The following is a 21753-nucleotide window of genomic DNA, read 5'->3' as shown; positions in this document are numbered from 1 at the left end:
TACATAATAACATTCGGCTACCAAATACCTTTTTGGTTAATAAAACCCCAATATCCAATAGTACCTATATTTACAATTATTTTTATAACTTAGTTTCAACAATCAAAAAATATTCTTTTTAGTTATTCTTACTAATATATATTAAATGTGTTTCGATTAGTATTCATAAGTATATATTAATAAATTAATATTATTCTGATTTTTCTGTTAGCGAAGTATCTATGGTACCTAGTGTGGTGCTATAGTTACATAGTATTTTTTGTCATGGACACAAGAAACTACTACTAGGTACTTAAGGTACCTACGTTGTATCAATAAATATAACAGTTCGTGTGCGTTTGAATCATTGGGCATAAGGCATGATGTTCATTAGAATTTAATGTAAATTTAATATGATTTTGGTATACGCAATACTAAAATAGTAATCAGTAAGTTAAAGGATTTGTAGTATTTACATATATTTTTTTTTTTTTTATAGGTAGTTACAAAAATATTAGAGTAGATACGAAACATACGTTTCATGTTTTCACAAAGCTAGTTTTAAAAAATTATATTTTGCATATAAATGGATATCCTGAGGTTTTTTTAGTTTTTAGGGTATAATACGTCCATTTTATACTTTGAGATACATATTTCAAATAATTTATCATTTTATCGATATTTTTTCGTTGATATTTATTTATACAACCAAAATAATGTTGAATTTAAAATTATTTTAAATTTTTATGATAATATTAATATAGTTTTTCTAGAAATGACTCAAGTATTTTCTGCTTTTTAATTTTATTTATACACAGACTAGATAATATTGTTCACGGCACAAAATATTATTGATATGTACTATGAGGAGAGACGTCGTTTATTCATATTTTTATTGTAACTTATAAGTTGTACTTAAAATAAAAATAAAATATATTCATTAAAATAATAGGTACTTATAGAAAAAATTCTTATTTTTAAATGCAAATTTAAAATTGCATATTCGATGATTTTGTAGAGCTATAAGTCTTCAGCCCAAGTAATCAGTAATACATTTTAGTACAGTTTTCAATGTATAAATATTGTACTCACAGGGATTCTGGAAAATGTCAAAATACGGACGCCGCAAGACGTCTGATCGAAACGGAACGCGTATTTTTGTGTACGATGATGAAGAAAAACAATAAAAATATATTTCAATACAATTTCACACCGAACCACGAAAATATTTAAACCACTGCCATATACACGTTTCTCACGTCATGATCATAACCGGCGGTCGCGGTCGGTAAAACTCGTGCAGACGCGATCGACGGCTGCTGCGAACTGCTGTCACGTTCCGAGGAGACGCATTTTCCGCAGATATGCTAGATATACCAGTTCTACCGCGACCGTAATTGCCGGGCGACTGTTCCATCCTTGGCGGGAGAGAGTGTAGGAGAGAGGGCTCGCCGATAGACATTCAGCTAGACGTCCGACTCTCGGATTATTATAATGACAATGATGTCTAGCTGGTAGATATACGCTTATTACTAAGCTATACAATAAACACAATTACCATAAACCGTCGCGAGACGGTGATAAACATCCGAAAGAAATTGAAGACTACCGCAACGACGACGGTGACAACGGTAGCAGTCGGTCGATATAATATCATCGTATTATTTTACTCCTCCTCGATCTTATTCGTATTTCCTCATTAATTTTATTTTTCTAAAACAGTCGATTATTATCGATTATCTCTCAACAAGATGTTTTCGATAATGCTCCATGTACGGAGTGATTCATTTTACCAACTACGCTAAATATTTTTCGAGTCAATTTTTGTGTTTTTGAAAAATAAATAAATATAATTCTATACAGCTTCAAGTATATAATTTATGCATAAATAAAAAGTAGAATCATGACAGTTCGGACGAATTTAGACCGAGCATCGTCCAGATTGCCGGAAAGTTTTCAAAATTATCTACCTACTCGAATGATTAAAATTTTGATTTTTGATTCTACCACCTTTATATTTATCACACTTCGAATTAGAAAAATAATAAATAACTTTAACATAATGAATTACAAAAATAAATGTATACAATAATAGAACTTAAGTATAGTAGATAGTTAGTAATTTTTTTCTGAACAATACTTTTAATTCCCAACAAACTACATAATATGTATTTACAAACAAATGGACTTATGTCGTCCGGATTATCGCGTTTACCGGATTATCGGAGGTCCGGACTAACGAGACTCTACTGTATTTTATAATTATATTTCTACAAAAATACAAAATAATATGATGTTTAGTATTTGCATTATTTCAAATAATAACTTTGCTATTTACATGCATTTAATTTCATAAAAACATTCATAATACTCTTTTGAATATTTTAATGTGTATAAATATAAAATTATAAAATAAAATTAATAAAATTATTTTACTTCTAAAAAAAAAAACATAATTTATCATTAAAAATTAAAATGTTAATTAGGCCACTGCGTTAATAAACTATTGGCAAACTATGTTTTTATTTGTTGTTAAATAACCTTATAAAACTTTGTTTTATTTTAATGTACTATTACCTATGTATAGGTACTATTTCAATTACTAAGGTACATTAATACATTTTTTATTTTTCTAAAATACAATTATTGGTTTATAAAATCCCTGTAGCTATGTAATCGAATGACTCTATAACTACGTGTTTTATTACATTGACCATATCTCTCATCACACTGTCTTTCGCAGCCTATAGGCTATAGCCTCAGCATAATATTCCTTTCGCTGCTTATGTGTGTACAATACAATCTGCTTTTGTACTCTATAGAATTATATGCGCGACGGCTATGAAACGGTTTCGGATAATATTATCGTTATTGTATTATTATTGTTGTCACCTCATCGATTTTGGAAATCGCCCGTCGTTGCAGGTGAAAACGGTGAATAATTTCCGGAAGGATGACACCGAATTCGTCGCCACCACCGCTTCCGGTCGCTGATGTTGTCTTAACATTATACATAAACGTTGACGACAATGATACTAATAAAAATTAATAATAGTGTAAATTATGATGATAATGATAATAATAATAATAATAATATGGTAGCTGTGAAGTGGTAAATAGTAATTAGTAATAATTGTATATAATAATTTGTACACAGCACGCACTGCACTCGTATACGGTGCCAGACAATATAATTAGATTTTATGACCGATGGCGCAAAGTTTCTGGTCAAGAAATTGTAGTGAGTTTGAGACTCACTTACGACAAATGCGCATTATTCGTCTTATTGTATGTGCTTAACAAGTTTCTCGTTGTTTACTATAATACAGAGATGTCGTATGTACAACAATTAAAATTAACATTTATGCACGGACAAAAATAATGTTCATATTAATAATTATTTTTGAAAACTTTATAATTTTTTTTTTTAATTTCAAGAATAAATCATATAAAATGGCATGCAATGGCATAGGTATATACATTTATTTTATATACAAATAAGATTTAAAAATTATTTGAAATCCTTGGCATTTTTATCCTACCAAAAATACAATATTTTACAATTAGATACTAGAAAAATATAAAATTAGTAACATATATTAATAACTAATCACCGAATTTGATGGTCCAAATTTATATTAATTTTTCAATGTTATTCAGTCGTCACATCTAAATAATACTTGATTAAAACTTCATAATATATAGTTGTTATATAATTATTGTGACATAATAAGGTGAAATATTGTATTTAATCAATGGAAAACTAGACGATAAAAAATATGAAGAAGCTAATGTGAAATATATATATATATATATATTTATATATGTGTTATGTATGAACATCTATGTAATATGCTTAGAATCTATTTTTACAAGATAAGAAATGTTACCTATTTTCAATCAAGAGCATATGAATATCATGTCGGATTGACATTCGACACAATGTGAATTTAATAGTTATGTATATAGTATGTACAGTGTATAGGTAACTTACAGTATAACTTAACACAAAAATCTGAAAAAATTAATAATTTCACTTTTTTTAAGTGCACAATTTTTAAACAACTCGTGCTAACATAAATAAATAATAGTAATTTAAATTTCTTTCAAATTTATGTTTATACAATAAATATTATTGGTGAACAGATAAACTCTCGGATATTCAAGATATCAATAATATTTTATGATGAAACAATTTTTGAATCATTAGTTCATTATATTATTATGTTAAAATATTGTCAGTCAACAAATAATATTAATAAGACATCAAATATATTAAACATTTTTAAATATTTGTTGCGTAATTAGAAAATATTTTTTAGTGCAAATTTACTTTGGGCAAAAATAATTGTTGATAATTCAAATTGTACATATTTTCTTGAATAGTATGCATCTTGATAACTCAATATAGACAAAAAATAATTTAATTAAAATATTGTATCAAATAGATATTACATATTATTGGGCATAATCTTATTCATTCAGAAAACGAGTCAGTTTATAATGTTAAATGTATTTATTAACAAATAATTTGTTGTACGCCTTTAACTTATAAACAAGTATAATATACTTTCATAATAATACATATTGCAATTGTTTTTGTAAATAATACACATTTTTAGAAATATTCACTATATTTACTTAAGGAACAATAAAAAACAGACATAAAATAAAATATACAACTTTTATATTATTACGTATAAATAATGTCGGTAAACTTCGTATTATATTGTAGATATACTTTCAACCGCGCGTTAAAGTCTTTTGTAATGTATTAGTTTTTCACTTTAATAGTCACTGATCAACAATTAAACACAATATATAAAATATAATATAAATTTAAAATTGACGGATTTTGTATAATTTTAACTTATTTTATAATAAACCAAAATAAAATTATGTCATAATATTGGCATGTGTGAAGCTGCCTAATCTCCACACCAAGGTCAAGTTTTCAAAACAAATTGTGAGCAAAAACATTTTTTGTAAGTAATTTAAAGTTCATTTCTAGAATTTGTGAATTTGTTAACCATGTTATCATGGAGAGTAATTGCAGAAAATTTATATGAACGATATAGCAAAGTTTGGTAAATTCTCAAACAAAACATATCATTTCTACACTAACAAAAATATACTAATATTTTATACATGACCATAAAATTAAATGCATTAATTTCTGTACTAAACAAATATATTTAATTATCTACTATTGAATGCCCAGACTGAGTTGTCAGTCCTAAGTCTGAATAAAATGGAAAATAAATCGGTATTCGTAATAATTCAATTATGGTAAGTTTTGTCACTTCAACTTCAACAGTTCCACAAAATAATACAATTGATTTCCAAATTCTGAGAATGAACTTACAATTCCTTATAATTAAAAAATTATAATTTATCATTTTTTCTGAAAGATTTTTCCTCTGTAAAGGACTAACATCTTATAGTGTGCAGAAAAATATTACTATATTATACCCATAGCTTATAATACTTATATACTTTAAAATAAACGATTGAAAAATAAAATAAAATTGTATCGACAGTTTAATAATTTAATACTATTTTAATTTTTTTTTTTACTATTACATCACAATAAATATTTTAAGATAATTTTAACTAAATATATATGTTTATATGTTTTTTAATATTACTTACGGTTATAGTTAAAATATGATAAATACCTAGTTTATTTAAATTCTTAAAAAGCCCATGTAAAATAATTAATACAATCTAAGCGTATAAATAAGAATTAGAAAAAAATATTTCGTATAATATAAATATACTCACATACCTACTATATAGACGTATATTAATGTATATTATTGAAACAGGTTTTTTTAAATGTTGCCCGTGGATAGAAGATACTACGGTACCATGATAATTATAATACTTTCGACTTCTCGTTCTAAAAATAAATAATTTATAATCAATATGTAAATCCATTACATACCTATATAGTATATATACTACTATTGCAACAAGTATTATATTATACACTAATTTGTCATTCGAATAATTTTACGTGAATATCAATCGAAGAAAGTTAATATACCTATGTAAATTTGGATTATTAAAATTTTCTCCTTGGCTTCGTGATGTATTATTTCTATTTAATTACTTAATGAAATCCAAACATGTATACAGAAAACAATTTTGTATGGGATTTATAAGTTATAATCATCAAAAATTACAAATACATAAGTAAAAAAATGTTTTCTTATACAATATTTAGGAAAAAGATAGATAAACACAGAAACAACTTGTAATACCATGTTAAATATATACACGATTTGTTAAAATTCTAATAAGTAATTGCCCAATTAATGCATTTAACTGAATTTTATATATTATTTTAATAAAATATATGCATTATATCATCACTATACAATATAACAATATATTACTTTAGTCAAAATGTTGGAATTCGTTATAGGTTATATTTTATAAAATTAAAGAAATGAGATAATTATATTAATCCACTAATTAAATTTGTAACAGTTATCATTAAAACTCGGTAGTACCGAATTTACGTGCCTATAGATTTGATCTGTTCTTCTTCTTCTTCTTCTTTTAATTTTTTTTTTTAAGCATATTACTTTTAGTTTATTTATAAAATATTATCAAAATAAAATTAACGTGATATGTTAATCATTCATAAAATAATAAACACCTAAAAAATTATAGTAAATGTTGGTATGTATACTTAAGATTTTATCAGAATATTATATTATTGTATGAACGACAACCAAAAATATCAATAACATTTTTTCATTTATTTTTTAATAATTCCTCGGTAAACGATGACATTTAAACACAAATTGTTTTGTTTTTCTATAGCCTTATTTTGGATACTTATCGCATCATTAATAATATTGTTATGATGTACACAAGGGAAATTATTTTAATATTACTCGTTCCCATCTAACGTAATAATAATTATGTTATCGCAAAACTTGGTTAGAATAATGTTTATAATATTATATATTATTCTAATGAATCATTGTTTGTAATAATCTTTAGGCGTCTGTTTGTAACATTGTTATCATAATATTTTGACCAAAGTTCTTAATCTTTATGGACATAGGGTCAGGACTAGAGAGCATAGCATAATGAAATACACTGGAAACTTTAAACAATATTCAATCGAAATTTATGTAGTAATCGAATTTATGGTTATTTGATTAAGTACCTTCAGCCTATATATTAATCTTTGTCAAGCATCATACGGTAATATTGTTATACAAACAATTATTCACAAAATAAACCATTAACAACCTTCGATATTGATAACTGTACTAAATAATAATTATTATGTCCAGTGTTAGGTAAGGTATCTTAAAATAATATTAATTCACCCCTTAAAACTAATAATAACCAAATAAGTTCACCAACAATATAGTAGTCAATTTTTTTTTTTTACAATAAAATTATTAATATGGTGATTACATGTGGTTTACTAATTTTAGATATAACTCTCCACTATTATTGTTGATTACCCAATATATAATTCAATTTATGAGTGTATTTCATATTTTATTTTAAATTATAGTTAACTTAATTTTAGTTTTAGTATTTAATTAATAATTATTATAGTAGCTGTTCTTAAAATGGAAATCACTAAGTCATGATCGAAAATAGAACGCTTATTTCGACTCAAAATAATTGATTTAAGATTATTCAAAATCATCAACATGAATTATTAAGACTTCAAACAGAATTAACTAACAGAAAATCACATTTTTATAATCATCAATTTATATAAACTTATATAGTAATATTAGAAAAAAAAAAAACTAAACTAAGTATATTTTATTAAAACACACCTTTGACTTTGACACGTAATAATTAATAATAAAAATATTAAAAAATTATCCACTATATTGTATATAAAAATAGATTTGTCTTAAATATTTTAGATTATCATATAAAAACTTCGGTTTTAAATAAATATTTTACTATTTTTTTTTCCAAGTCTTTAAAAATGAATTAAATATTGATCCAACATGAACCTTCTAATTTTAATATTACTTATTTAAACAAATTTTGATTTCGTAAAATCGTAACATATTATGAATTATTTTAAAAATATTGAATTATTTATAGTAATTGTCTATGGTGTATTGATAAATTCTTGTTTTCAACATATCACTATTATATCATGATTTATGAAAATTATTAACTATAATCCGGAATTTAAGTCCAACTATCAAATGTATCAAAAAAATATAAATTCACTTTATTGATATTTATACTTAATGGAGAATTTTTTATAAATTTAAATCAATGATATTGAATTCTAATAGCCAACAAATAGTAGTTGTATATTATCAAAAATCTGCAGTCGTTTTATATGTGATATTTTATTTATATTTATTACGATTTGCTATTTATAGGTATCAAATAAAAATTATTAAATTTATAAAATAATTTATAATAAAATAAATATTGATTTATTTGATGGTAATTAGTTTTTATTCATTTTTATTTAAAAAAAATAATAATAATGTAGCAATAATACTCAGCTGGTATACATAGAATGAAATTAAAAAAAAAAAACATCAATTTTTTAATGAATATCTATATGGACAGATGATTGTAATATAAATTAATAATTTTCAAATATTTTACACAGTTTAAATACTACTCTGAGAAAGTTATGCGTTTATATTATGTTGTTGATTTAAAATTGCAAAAAAAAAGAGGTTATTTATACTTTTCATGGTGTATGGTACTTGTTGAATTTTATTTTTTATAACTAGTGCAAATATTTTATACCATAAAAAATTAAAATTAAATAAGCGTAAACTTTATTATCTCAATACACTGCACACTCAGACCCAACATAATGTCATTATTGTCATTTATTAATGAATGTATAGCAAAAGTATAAACAAATCGAATCTAGAATTTTAAAACTATAAGGAACTTTTAAGAGACTTAATATAGATACTAATATATACTAATATAGATAAATTAAATTTTATTATATTATTTTTTTATAAAATTTAATTAAATTTTATTCGCCATGTTTATCAAAGAGTTACGCGCTGAATTTATTAATTTGCAAAAGTACATTATAGCTTACATTTTACATTATTATTGCGAGTCCGTGAATTATTGTGTAAAAATAAACTACTCTATTATAAGATTTTGTACAGTATTTTAATATACTGTAGTAATGAAAAATAGTTGAAGAAAGGTTTATTATAGGTACTTTACTTAATAGGAAGCTATTTTTCATTATTTCGAACGAGTGGCGGCATGGCGCTTCCATAATATAACTTTGAAAACTTTCCAGTAGATATATTATTATGTAATGTGTGGTCACTGAACCAGTACACAATGAACGAGTAAACTATTTTATCGAAGCCGATTTACTATTAATGACTGGCGCTTGTGTTGTGTAATCATGAGTGTTTTCCAAAACCTTTAACATCAATTCAGTATTTTGTAAAGAACTCCTACATTTTAAAACAAAACAGCAACATAACTGCACCATTCTTGATAAAAAAAAACAAACATTATGTTATAATATTTAAAGATATTGTAGCTGCAACTTATTACAATTATTGAGATACGGATACAGTTGGTTTTTTTTTTTTATATATGTTTTCATTTTTTTTTTTTTTTTCGGTAATACATATCTGTTATTGTTGCTTGTTACATAATACACAAAAAGGAAATTGCGTTTAAAAAATAACAATGAAAAACTTACGACTCATGAAAAAAAATTAAATTCTGACACAAAATATAATTATCATAATAAAAAGTATTATATTGTGGCGTTTTGTAGCGACTAAACTTTTATTTTGCAACATTATAATAACGGTGTTAAAAAAAATTAAAAAAAGCGATTTGATTAAAATATTTAAAATTTAATTTATGAAGCTAATTTGCAAACGTTTACATTATGACTTACACTTGACATAATAAATTTCTTTTGTGTCGTAAACAATGTACTGAAACAATATAAAAAAAATTATTCATGTACGAGTATGTCACAAATACATTGAAAAAAATTATAATTTTAGATTCAGCAGGTAGAATTCAATGTATTAATTTTACAATAAGTGTATTTTTTTTCTATCTCTTATTATATTTGAGGGTGGTAAAAGTATTTTGATTTTTTAACTTTGGGGGTAGTTTCTAGTAGTAAATTTGATATTAATGGTACCTGGACTAGAGTGCTAGTATTTTAGTCTGTAGGTTTAGTTAAAAATTCACTGGTACGTGTGCTGTGAGCATCTCTCAAACGATTTATGACAAGCCAATTCAATTCTCATCAACTCAGGAGAGGTGCTGTCTTCTGACTGATTTTATTTCGGTAATTTATTTTTATTTTCGTATCATATACTGGCATACAACAGTGTAAAAATCGACTGTTGCTGTTGAGAACCGAGTGATAACGTACAGTCTATTTTTTTCGTGACAAGTAAATCCACGATTAGATTGCAATGACAGTTAATTAGTATAAACAACTTATATCCAAGATCAAACATATAATCTCAAAAATTCAATACCGAGTTTGAATCTCATCTGAATGTATGTACACATTAAAATAAAACAGATGACTCCTTCGAGGAGTAATTTCTAAACTTGTATTAATTTAATCTCACGTATGAGTTGACAATACTTCCGGTAACTTAGACATTAAAATATTATAATCAGAAAGTTATTAGTAAATAGGTATAACATCAAAACAATTCTTTCAGTAGTCATATTTTTGTTATAATACACAACCAATACTTTGTAACTCGAGCTAGTGTTTTTATTAATTACGCGTATTCGCAGTTCTGATTTATTATTTATTTATATGTAATATAATAACATATTTTAACAGATATACGATATATTATTTTCAATGAATTTTAATAATATCGGACCGTCGTCTGCGTTATATATCAGCCATATATCGGCACACTGCTGTCTTACAGTAAATCATTCCCACGTTTTCTCCCCGTCTTCATTTTGTTCGTTATCGTCCTCGTCGTCGAAACACTATCGTTTCCCCAGATCGCGGAGAAATCTCTTGCGGATGAAGACGCCGCCACCACGGGCTCCAAGCACACTGCCATTGCCACTTACATACATTGCTTGTGTAGATATGGCTGGCGGCATTCAAAATATGCGTACGGCAGCATAATATTACAATAAGATAAACGCACACATATATATATTATGGTATATACACGTACCTACCAAACGACCATCGTGACCGGTATGCATTCACCGAGTGCTTATAATTGTGTATGTATGTGTGTGCGTGTGTGCGTGTGTGAGAAGGTCAAAAGTCATAGTTGTTGTCGCAGAAAAAAAATGATTTTATACGTAAAAAACTCGTGCGGTAGAAATTATATTATAAGTAGCGCACCCGCGCTGGTGTTTACTGCATGTGTGTGTGTGTGTGTGTTAAAACGAGTTGTATACCCAAGAATAATGACCGTATAGCCCCGACGACCAGAGCGCTAACTTGGTAAGTAGGTTATTTCTTCCGGTACGCACATCAATGTTGAATGTACTAATCGCGGTACGTCAGCGGGTGGGCGACGCGTTTTCATAATATTATAATTGTTACGCATGGTGTACTTAATCTATTAATCTTAGAGAATTCGAGGTGCACGCTAACAATAATGTAAATTATCGACACTGTTTGCTATAAAGGTGCTTTTATTTTTTTTTTTTTCAGCATCAAAAGTTATAAAAACGAAAAAATAAAATTTTAAACAAATTGATCGATATAAATTGTCTACCGCGCGTTAAATAAAACCACACATCGATATTACTGTACTTATAATACACGATAATAAAAAAACAAATTTAATAAAGTGCTACACGTAATATGGACAAGACCACATAAATTATGTGTATACATAGTGGGTAAGACTGTGCATATTGTTGTATTATTAACACGATTCACACTTGGTTCGGTTTCGCGGTCGACAGTGAGAATATCTTAAGATCGTCGGCGCGTGTAAAAACGTGGTATATTATACATATATATATATTGTAATCCATGGGCTTTTACTTTTCACCGCTTGAGGCCGGCCACTGACGTGATCGTTTAAAGAGTACCGAGAGATATTTGAATAATAATACGCACGCGCGCAAATCGGACGAAATAAATACATCGACTATGAGAAAATACAATATTAATATAAATATACGTAAAATCGCGACAAACCAGTGACAACGCGATTTAAAGACACTATACCTGTCTATACATATTAGAATAGTAACAGTATTGTAGATTTACATTATACTTTCGAATTTTTGTATCCATTTAATATTACAGTACAAAATGTTTTTACGTTTTTAACCCCCCCCCCCCCAAAAAAAAAAAAAAAAAAAAAAAACAAAAAACAAATAAAAACACGTACCAAATATTTTTGTGTTTTGCCATATTTATCAAACAAAAATGTCCGATCGTTCCTACGCAATTACTTATAGATAATAATGTATAGTAATATTATAATATGATATCTACCTATATATTATTAAAATATTAGGTCGATACGTATTCGGACCATTTGCATCGATTTCCTACGCTAAATTTTATTATTTGATTATAACTATACGGTACATACTATTAGCAAGCATCGAATATTTGAATAAATCAATTGTTATTATATTACTTTTATTATTATTATTGCGTTATGGTAATTGGTAAAATAAACGCTTCAATCACGTATACAGATCATCGGCAGTGATTTTTTTTTTTTTTTGTAACCGTATCTCGCACACAACATCCGATACTGCGCTTAAATATAGATATGTTGGAATCCGTTCACTGCTTTATGGATTTGACGAGATGTAATTCGAATGATTTTTTTAATAGTTTAAATGCGTATTTTTTTTTAAATCCTACATTATTCGTGTTTATATTATAGACTATATAGTGAACGTGCCGACGTGATACCCAATTGTTCTCTCAAATACTATGAAACAAATTATAGTGTATTTACGTTTACTATTAGGTGTATTAATTATTATTCTCAATGAGATAATTTTCTAGAAGATATATGTAATACGACATAATTTCAAAAATATTTTTCTTTTCCTTAAATATGTTAATAGTTGATTAAACTTTAATAACCGCAATTTGAGTTAAGCTAAGTAGTAGAATTTTAAAAAATAGCCCGTTACACAGACGTTGGTACGATAAACCGCTATGATACACTTAATTATTAAAATAATACACATCATTATAATATTAATCCGTATCATAATATATACACAAATTGTTTATTATTAGTCATATTTGACTCGGCAACTGTAGCTATGGTAAGTTCGACTATATTTGTTTGACCGTACAATTTTCACTAGAAAACTCTTTTTTGCTAGAGATCTGTATAGCTATATAGAATATAATACTTTTACAATTCACAATTAACTACTGAGAAAAATAAATTGTGCGTTAAAAACATTAAAAAAAAAATAATCCAACGTTTTCTGATTTTGTAATGTATAATAATTAATACCTATTTTATTTATTTACTATATTTTTGAATATGTATTAATCAGTTTCCGTGCGTACGACATTTCAAAATAAATATGATAATAATATTATATTAGTTGCCACCGTACACCAATTACATAAATATTTAATCAAATCGGTTCATTGAGTATATCATAATATATAATCAGTATCTCATTACGTACATTAAATAATTTATAATACAATCATTAGATAACCAGTAAAACAAAAACAATTGTATGCATTTTTGTTCATAATTATATTACGCCTACAATAACAAGTAATATTATTAGGATTTTAGAGGTTCTATTACGAATATAGAAAAAAAATTAGTGCACAAGCTGCGGTTAACCATTGAATGCCAACGGTTAAGTGCAGCGAACGAGGAAAATATTGGAATACCTAGCTACTGTTTCATCGTGGCTCGCGGTCAAAGTGTAAACCGATATAACTTCATCACGCACTACGACATTCATCGCCGTTCTTTATTTGTTTATACGTTTTATATGTAACTACTATTCAAAATGTTTCCGTCGTGGATTTAACGGCGGACAATGTATATTATAATGGATATTTTGAAATTGCAAATTTAGAAAATATTATGTATTTGTTTGTGTATAAATATTTTATAATAATATAAAATAAAAGTATCGCAAAACAAATAAACGGTAAACAATATATTATACAAAATACAATATACATAAATTTATATAACATCAATGTCTATAGGTATATATAATACAAGATTTACTATTAGACCATGACAAATTAAAACCATACAATATTTTGCCCACTTTTGTTTTATATTTAATTTTTAATATTATCAGTAGGTTATTTTAATCAATGATTCTTATGCTGCAGAGTGCAGAATAATAACAACTCCACATATCTTAAATTGATCATCAACGTACGTTTTCGTACAAAAATAAATATAAAATTATTTTGTGCCCAAGAATAACTATGAAAGGATATCACAAAAAATAATACTTTCAAAATAATTACATTAACGAATTATACGTAGTAAAAAAAGAAGATCCTCTTGACACTTTATTGTATATCCAATTGTTTGTATTGTGTCGTAAAGAATATTGAATACATATAAACGCACGTATAATAGTAGCAATTTATTGTAGTTGATTACTTAAGTCCACACGTGAGAACTCTCAAACGATTGAATGATGTTCGTATTTCTTAATAATTTTCTTAACCAATTGTTAGAGAACATTATTTGTTTGGTGAGTATTCTCTATTTAATCTATTATAAATTATAATTTGTACATTCAAAGAATTTGTTGTGTGATTTACTTATAACAATACAATAGTACCAGCACAATTTGTAAACAAATTGAAAACAGAAAATATTGATGAGAAGTTTTAATTTCCAGACGTCTTATTTTAACAGTTAATTAAAATCGACATAAAAATGTCACTTATCATCTCGAAATATATTATTCAATTGTTGATAACACCAATCCTGAATTTACGCACGAGCTTTTATAAAATATATATGTAACCCACAAACATTAGCCAACTTTTCTCGAAATATGATTAAAAATAAATAAATAAATATGGTTTTAAATATGATTGTTAACAGCTTTCAAATATTATAATATTCAATACTATATCAATACCATTCTTGAACGAGGTTAATGACAAACATCCGATTTTTGTATTCTATTCAATTTTATGAAAACACTAACATTTTTAACTGATAATAAATAAAAAATAGATACTCGTATATTATAAACTGTAAACAACTATTATCAAATTCATGAGAAAGTAATGAGAAAAAAAATAATATAGTAAATACTTACTAAATTCACATTCACTGCTACATAATTATTATTAACTGTACATTTTTTATAATATTAATGTATAATACTGAATTCGAATTATTTTCTCTTTCCCATTATTTTAATTGTTGTCGTTACATGCAATTACGTAACATGTATTTTTATTTAGTATAATAATTATTAACAAAATAAATATTTCATTAAAAAAATAACTATTTAGGTATTTTATTTAAATAATTATTAATGTTTAATTTTTAATAAATTGTATACACTTTATACAAAGTTTAATAATAACTTTTTTTTTTAAAAAAACTACTTGTGCAGTGTCAATAGATATTTTATTAAAATGTTTTAACACACAATTTTACGACAGGATTTTCATAATAGGTTAGTTATACCTAATTATCTAAGTGCTTATTAAGTTATTTGAATATCATTAATTTATTTATTTTTTAGTATGTAATTATTACCCACTGTAATAACCGTATTATTGTCGGTTAATTATAAAGTCACATCGCGTATAAGGCTTATAAATTTAAGAGTTCGATAAAACTTGATAGTCTAATCATAGGTATCAACTGTATTTGGAATTAAACGAATCATTAACGATTTAAAAGCTTATTAAACTTTGACAAACCTTTACAAATTAAAGGAAATTGATATATATATATATATATATATATATTGGAATTTATAAGATGCATAATAATAATCATCGATGAATAATTATAAGCTATTAAACTATAATATACATGACTATTAATCGTTACAAATCGTTTTAATATTTCATGATACCTAGTGTCTAATTAACCGTAAACAGCGCATATTATATTACATTTTAATTAATGTCAATAATTTTGATTAATTTGTGCATAGTAATTTTAAAGCGGCGACTGTGGTACTTATTTGTTAAAAAAAAATATTTGCATACCATCATTAATAATAATCATTGATATTTAATAATTAATACAATTGAACAATACAAATCATTCAATTTAAAACAAGAAAAAATGTACTAATAAAAATAAAATGTATAATATAACAAAAAAAAAATAAATAAATAAATAAATAATAAAAATAAATGCAACCAAATATGCAAAACAATGTCAAAAAAAAATTCAATACAATACCTACTGACAACGAGTGAAAACTCGGTGAATACTGTAATAACTGAGATAATAACTGCAGCGGCATTGGTCCATTTAGTTATAGGTTGTACTAAAATAACATTTTAATATGTTGATTTTTTTTATTAATATTGATTCAGTATTTTGAAAAAAGATAACTATTTAAGTTCTATTAGCAGTTCAATTCGAATGAAAAAAAAAAAATCTACTTGTTACGTCTGTTTTAACTGAATCTTCTGTCACACGCTCTACTTACACTAATGGATCAAAAATAAAAAGCATAATTCATAAATTTCTGTAATTTTTTTATTAACTGCGTTATAAACTAACTTTTCTACGTATAAAAACCCGATTCACGGTATTCTCTTGACCTATTAAAATCTACCGAATTGCCCTTCTATAATAAATTATACAAAGTTGTGTATTTAATGTGCGAGTGTGTGTATGCGTGTGCACGTTCGGTATCCCATCTCCAAGACGCCCTCGCATATCGTTTCTCGTGTACCTGTATGTATGTGCACAACGTCCGGTATGCGACCGGATCTCATCTTCATATATACAATTAACTACGATATTATCGACTTTCGGTTGTATATAGTAGTATATAATATACAAATAATATAGCATTGATGTATTTTGTATTCAGTACCATAAAGAATGTGAGAGGGAAGTCCAAAATTCGAAGGAAAGTATGGAAGTAGAAAATCTAATCATTAATGGAAATACACTGTTTCTTTTTTACGTATAAGAGTCTAATTATAATATTTTAAGCTCATGATGATATTGAGACAACTTTTGTATTAATTGGTACGTACAGTCTACAATGTAAAGCTGAACAAAAAAATTTCTCTAAAAATTATTAACAACAGTTGAATGTACTACTATACATCATTATATTGTATATAAGTACAGTAAACCTTAAAAATACATAAAATTACTCCTCAAGAATAAGGTATAGATTAAAATATTATATTTTATTAAACAATAATTATTATCAAAAAATTGATTTACATAATTGTATCTCATTCATGGTAAATTTTAAAAAAAATTGTAAGAATTATAAAACATTTGGTTTAAATACCTCATAAACTTTAAATACTTCATACAATATAGGTATTTCATAAGAATATAGTTTATATATTATATTTTAGTTCATAATAAAATGCATATTAAATGTTGTCATTATTATAATAATTTAAAAGTTTCAACTTAAAAATTAACTTTTAGCAAAATATCTATTATATAAAATAAAATATAATAATAACTGTAGAAAAAGGTTGAATAACCTTGCTTTTAGTTTTTAATATAATTTGCTACCAATATAAATACAAAATTTGTCATAATATAACCTTATCGATATTAGTTTTGCCATTAATAAAAAAAACACTCGGTTAAAATTGTTTGGAACATCATTCAACTAGTACACCCGGTAATCAAAATTTACGTTTTCGTAACTTTATAGTCATCAAAGTAAAGGGCGTTCGTAATCATCTAAATTACTATTTTTTTTTTTTTTTTTTTGTTGTAATCCAATTGGGTTCATAACTATTTTAACTATAAATATTTGGCATAGATCGATAAATATATAGCGCCGATGAATTTATCAATATCTAAAAGTGTATTCATGGAAAATAAAATGTCTAATATTAGAGTATATAGTTATAGTATTGTATTATTAAAGATCATGATTGGTGTTGTATACTAACACATATTACACTTTGAAAATATTGTTATAAATGACTCATTACTCATTATATTTTAATATTACTCTGACTCTGAAGTTGGTCGTAATGTGATTAAGAAGGTATCGAAAAAATATTTAAATGAATACAAAGTATTCAGTAATACAACTTCTTTCAAAAAATAAGATTCATAGTAACTTCATTTAACAAAAAAAAAAAAGAAAGAAAGAAAGAAAAGCAGCATTTTAAACAATATTACAAAAAGTCAAACCCGGAAAATATAACTAGACAAAATACTAAAATAGTAAAACATATATTACGATGCTAAATGGATTCAAAACACGATTGGACTAAGCAACAGAATCATAAATTATTTTCATAACTGACCACTCGCGAACGTTAAATCCTATTTATGACCACATTCGGAACATTATTTTTGGGTCTCTTCAAAACGCACTTAGGATGGGTTCGCATGTCAAGGATTATCCGCTACGCGTAAATTGTACTAAAGGCTAGTAATCTTCAATTTTGACCATGTCGTGTTAACACAATACCCGTATACACCGAACAATGTCTGTAACATAATAATATATATTCTGCGAAGTGTCATACTTACGTTACCCGAGGATTTAATAAAATGTATTCATGAAATATTTTAGTCAAAATTAATATTTTACCTAATTCACAATACATTTTACAGCAAGTGTACTCCTACCTCTATATTGCTAAAACAAATAATATTTTATTTCTTAAAATATAATATACTAAACTTTATAGCGTACATTAGGTTAGGTTAGGAATATAATGGTATAATGATCGAGAAAAATATTATTTTCATTTGCCTTACCATTATTGTTATTTTTACTTGTGAGAATTTTTTTTTTTCACTACTTTAGGAGATTTAATATATTTTTAATGAGCTTAAAAAAATGCTTCGGTTTGTAATGAGTATTAAACTCAAACGCGAACAATATTAGTGCACGATATTATGTACGCGTATAATAGCCAAGCTATAAAATTCGGCTTATATGGACTATACTGTATAATATTTATGTTCAGTCTAGAACTGATAAATTTAATCTATTTTTTTAAGAGTAATTATGTACACATTATGATTACGTATATTTTATGATCTTAAATAAATGAATTATATTTGGTAACGAGTACACCGAATTATTTATATTTAGATTGTTATTTTTATATTTACATTTTATAATTTAATTATATTTGATATTAAGTTTATAAAAAAAGTTTAATTGTTTATTTATGATATGTGAAATATTTGTTTTAATTTAAACTTTTTAAAGAAGATAATATAAAACTAATGAATTAAAATTGGCTATCGTGTATATTCAACCTTGTTTTATTATATTTTATTTATTTGAAAAATACTAAATTGGTTTATTTTTAAATTTAGTATATTTTATTTAGAATCATCAAATTATATTTTATAAATTCAATTTTTCTATTTCGTATACCTACTTAAATTTAAAATTTACTTTAAAATAGTTAGATTTACCTAATTTTCTATGAAATTTTAATGATTTCTCAGCGTGACTTGATTTGTCGATGGACTTTTTCTAACTTTCATATCAACTATTGCAATTCTTATATTCTTTAAAATATGTAACGATTGATGTAATCCAATCTCTCGTAACAAAATTTACTCATTACGGCTGAAACTAGATAACTGTTTTACCTATCTGTGATGACTGATGTCTCAAATACTCGACGGTCTGTAGAAGCATACATAATCAAATTTTATAATAAATATACATTATTGATGCTGCATTCTGATTGGCTGTCTGAGGTAGAAATATGACCAACCAAAAGCTATGTTTTAATTGTTTTTTATTTTTAATTCTAATTATAAATTCAAGAGTACCAGATACGAAGGAAATATATTATTTACGAGAATCCATGTTATATTTTCAACTATTGTTAATGTTTTTGAATTATAATATTTACCGATACCTATATATATTTTATAGAGTTACGCAACGCAATTAACTATTTGAAACACTTCTAAGGCTATAAAAACCATTAAATATCTATTATCCAAAAATAAAATTATATTGCTAAACGATTTTTTTTTTAAATACCTTAATTTATCAAAATAATGTATTTTTGGAATTAAGAGTACTGGCTACAACCTTCCAGCCAATTTCGTGTTACAGTACCTACCTAAATTGCTCCTAATAACCGATACAATGTAATAAAATTATGTTACCATAATAAATTCACAGATTATTATTTGTTTAATCATGTTTTTATTTATTCATGTAATTGAATTTTACTTATTTTATACATTTTTTTCCTGTTTTAGTAGTTGCATTACTCAGTACCTACTCATCTTAGAGTCATTTAAATAATATTTTTTCAAAAAATTGTAAATATGATTTGATAACACGTAAACATATAAGTATCTAATATTTATTATTTTTCTATATGGTGAAAAAAATATCAAGTAGTTTTTATTAACAACAAACCTAAGTTACTTACACACGTATTTACACGAAAAAAAATAATTTTATAAACACTTAAAGATATGTTTAATTTTTTGTTCCAGTGCATGTTTGGATAACTAAATACATTCAGGTAACTCAGTAGTAGGAACCAAAATAAGTGATTCAAGTGAATTTTCTAATTATATATATATATTTTTAAATACCTTTTACACATTTTCAAAATAAATCGTTTTTTACAATTTTTTATTATACTTATGAAATTATGAAATTTGTCGTTTTGTTTTCAAGCACTTTGCACGATCCCTGTTACGACAAAAATATTAACTTTATTCAATAACTATATATACAACACATGTATACATTATACGAGTATACATGGAAAAGAAATAAAATATTTAAAGGTTATCTTCGATTCCGTTAATAACGATTCCTCCTAACCTCTAAACACGTCAATTTGAACAACAAAATACTCATATATATACAATATACATATACTTATACTAAAACCCATATGGTAATTTGGTATACAACTTTGGGGTTTAGCCAAACCATCGAACATAAAGAAAATCCAAATACTTAAATTCAAATGACTTCGACAAATAACCATAGCTCCCTTCTATATTTCAAACTATACCCTCTATAATGACTTCTCCATTCCAACACTAAAAAAAATTCTCTATAAACGTTTCCACTCTAATCTATCCAATCACCATAATCCTATAATCTCAAACTTATCTGCTCTCAACATCCTAGTAAACTCAGAAGACGTTTAAAATGCAGGTGGTGTCGCATTATATATTTACAGATTGTACAAACATAAATGAAAAAAAATGAATAGGCCACCAATGGTGGACGTTTTTATCCACATAAATTAATTTTGTAATTCGTTAGATGGTTATTAGTAAGTACATCTAAAAATAGTAGAGTATTTTAAGTACAACAAATTCTTGCAGTTAGAATAATTATATAATTAAATTCATGTAAATTATTTTAAAACAAGAGATGATGAAAAAATAACTTATATTATACTGAGTATGAAATTAAAGATAAATTATGATTAACAGTACCATTTAAAATCGTAATGTTAAAGTCAACCTCCAGAACGAAAGAGTTTATGAAACTATTTACGCACGTTCATGGTGAGTAGAAAACCCAGAGGATTTAGAACTAGTAGAATATTACAAGACCGTAAAAATAATATTGTTGGTAAAAAAATAAAATTATTATTGCAGT

At 25.5% G+C, this 21753-nt stretch overlaps 1 protein-coding gene across 1 annotated transcript in view; it reads right to left on the bottom strand.

Annotated features, from left to right (window-relative positions):
* Window positions 1-1306, bottom strand: part of LOC112601646 (cadherin-89D) — a 44852-nt gene extending 43546 nt beyond the window's left edge. The window contains exon 1 of the mRNA XM_025349363.1: window positions 1072-1306. The gene's annotated coding sequence lies outside the window, so the exon portion shown is untranslated. The remainder of the gene's footprint in view (window positions 1-1071) is intronic.
* Between the last annotated feature and the right edge of the window lie 20447 nt (window positions 1307-21753).

Source organism: Melanaphis sacchari, unplaced genomic scaffold (assembly GCF_002803265.2).
Source record: "Melanaphis sacchari strain LSU unplaced genomic scaffold, SCAv2.0 Contig7_pilon_pilon, whole genome shotgun sequence".
In the NCBI taxonomy this organism is placed as follows: Eukaryota; Metazoa; Arthropoda; class Insecta; order Hemiptera; family Aphididae; genus Melanaphis; species Melanaphis sacchari.
Note: the sequence above shows the minus strand (reverse complement) of the source record. Positions and strands in the feature narration are given on the sequence as shown.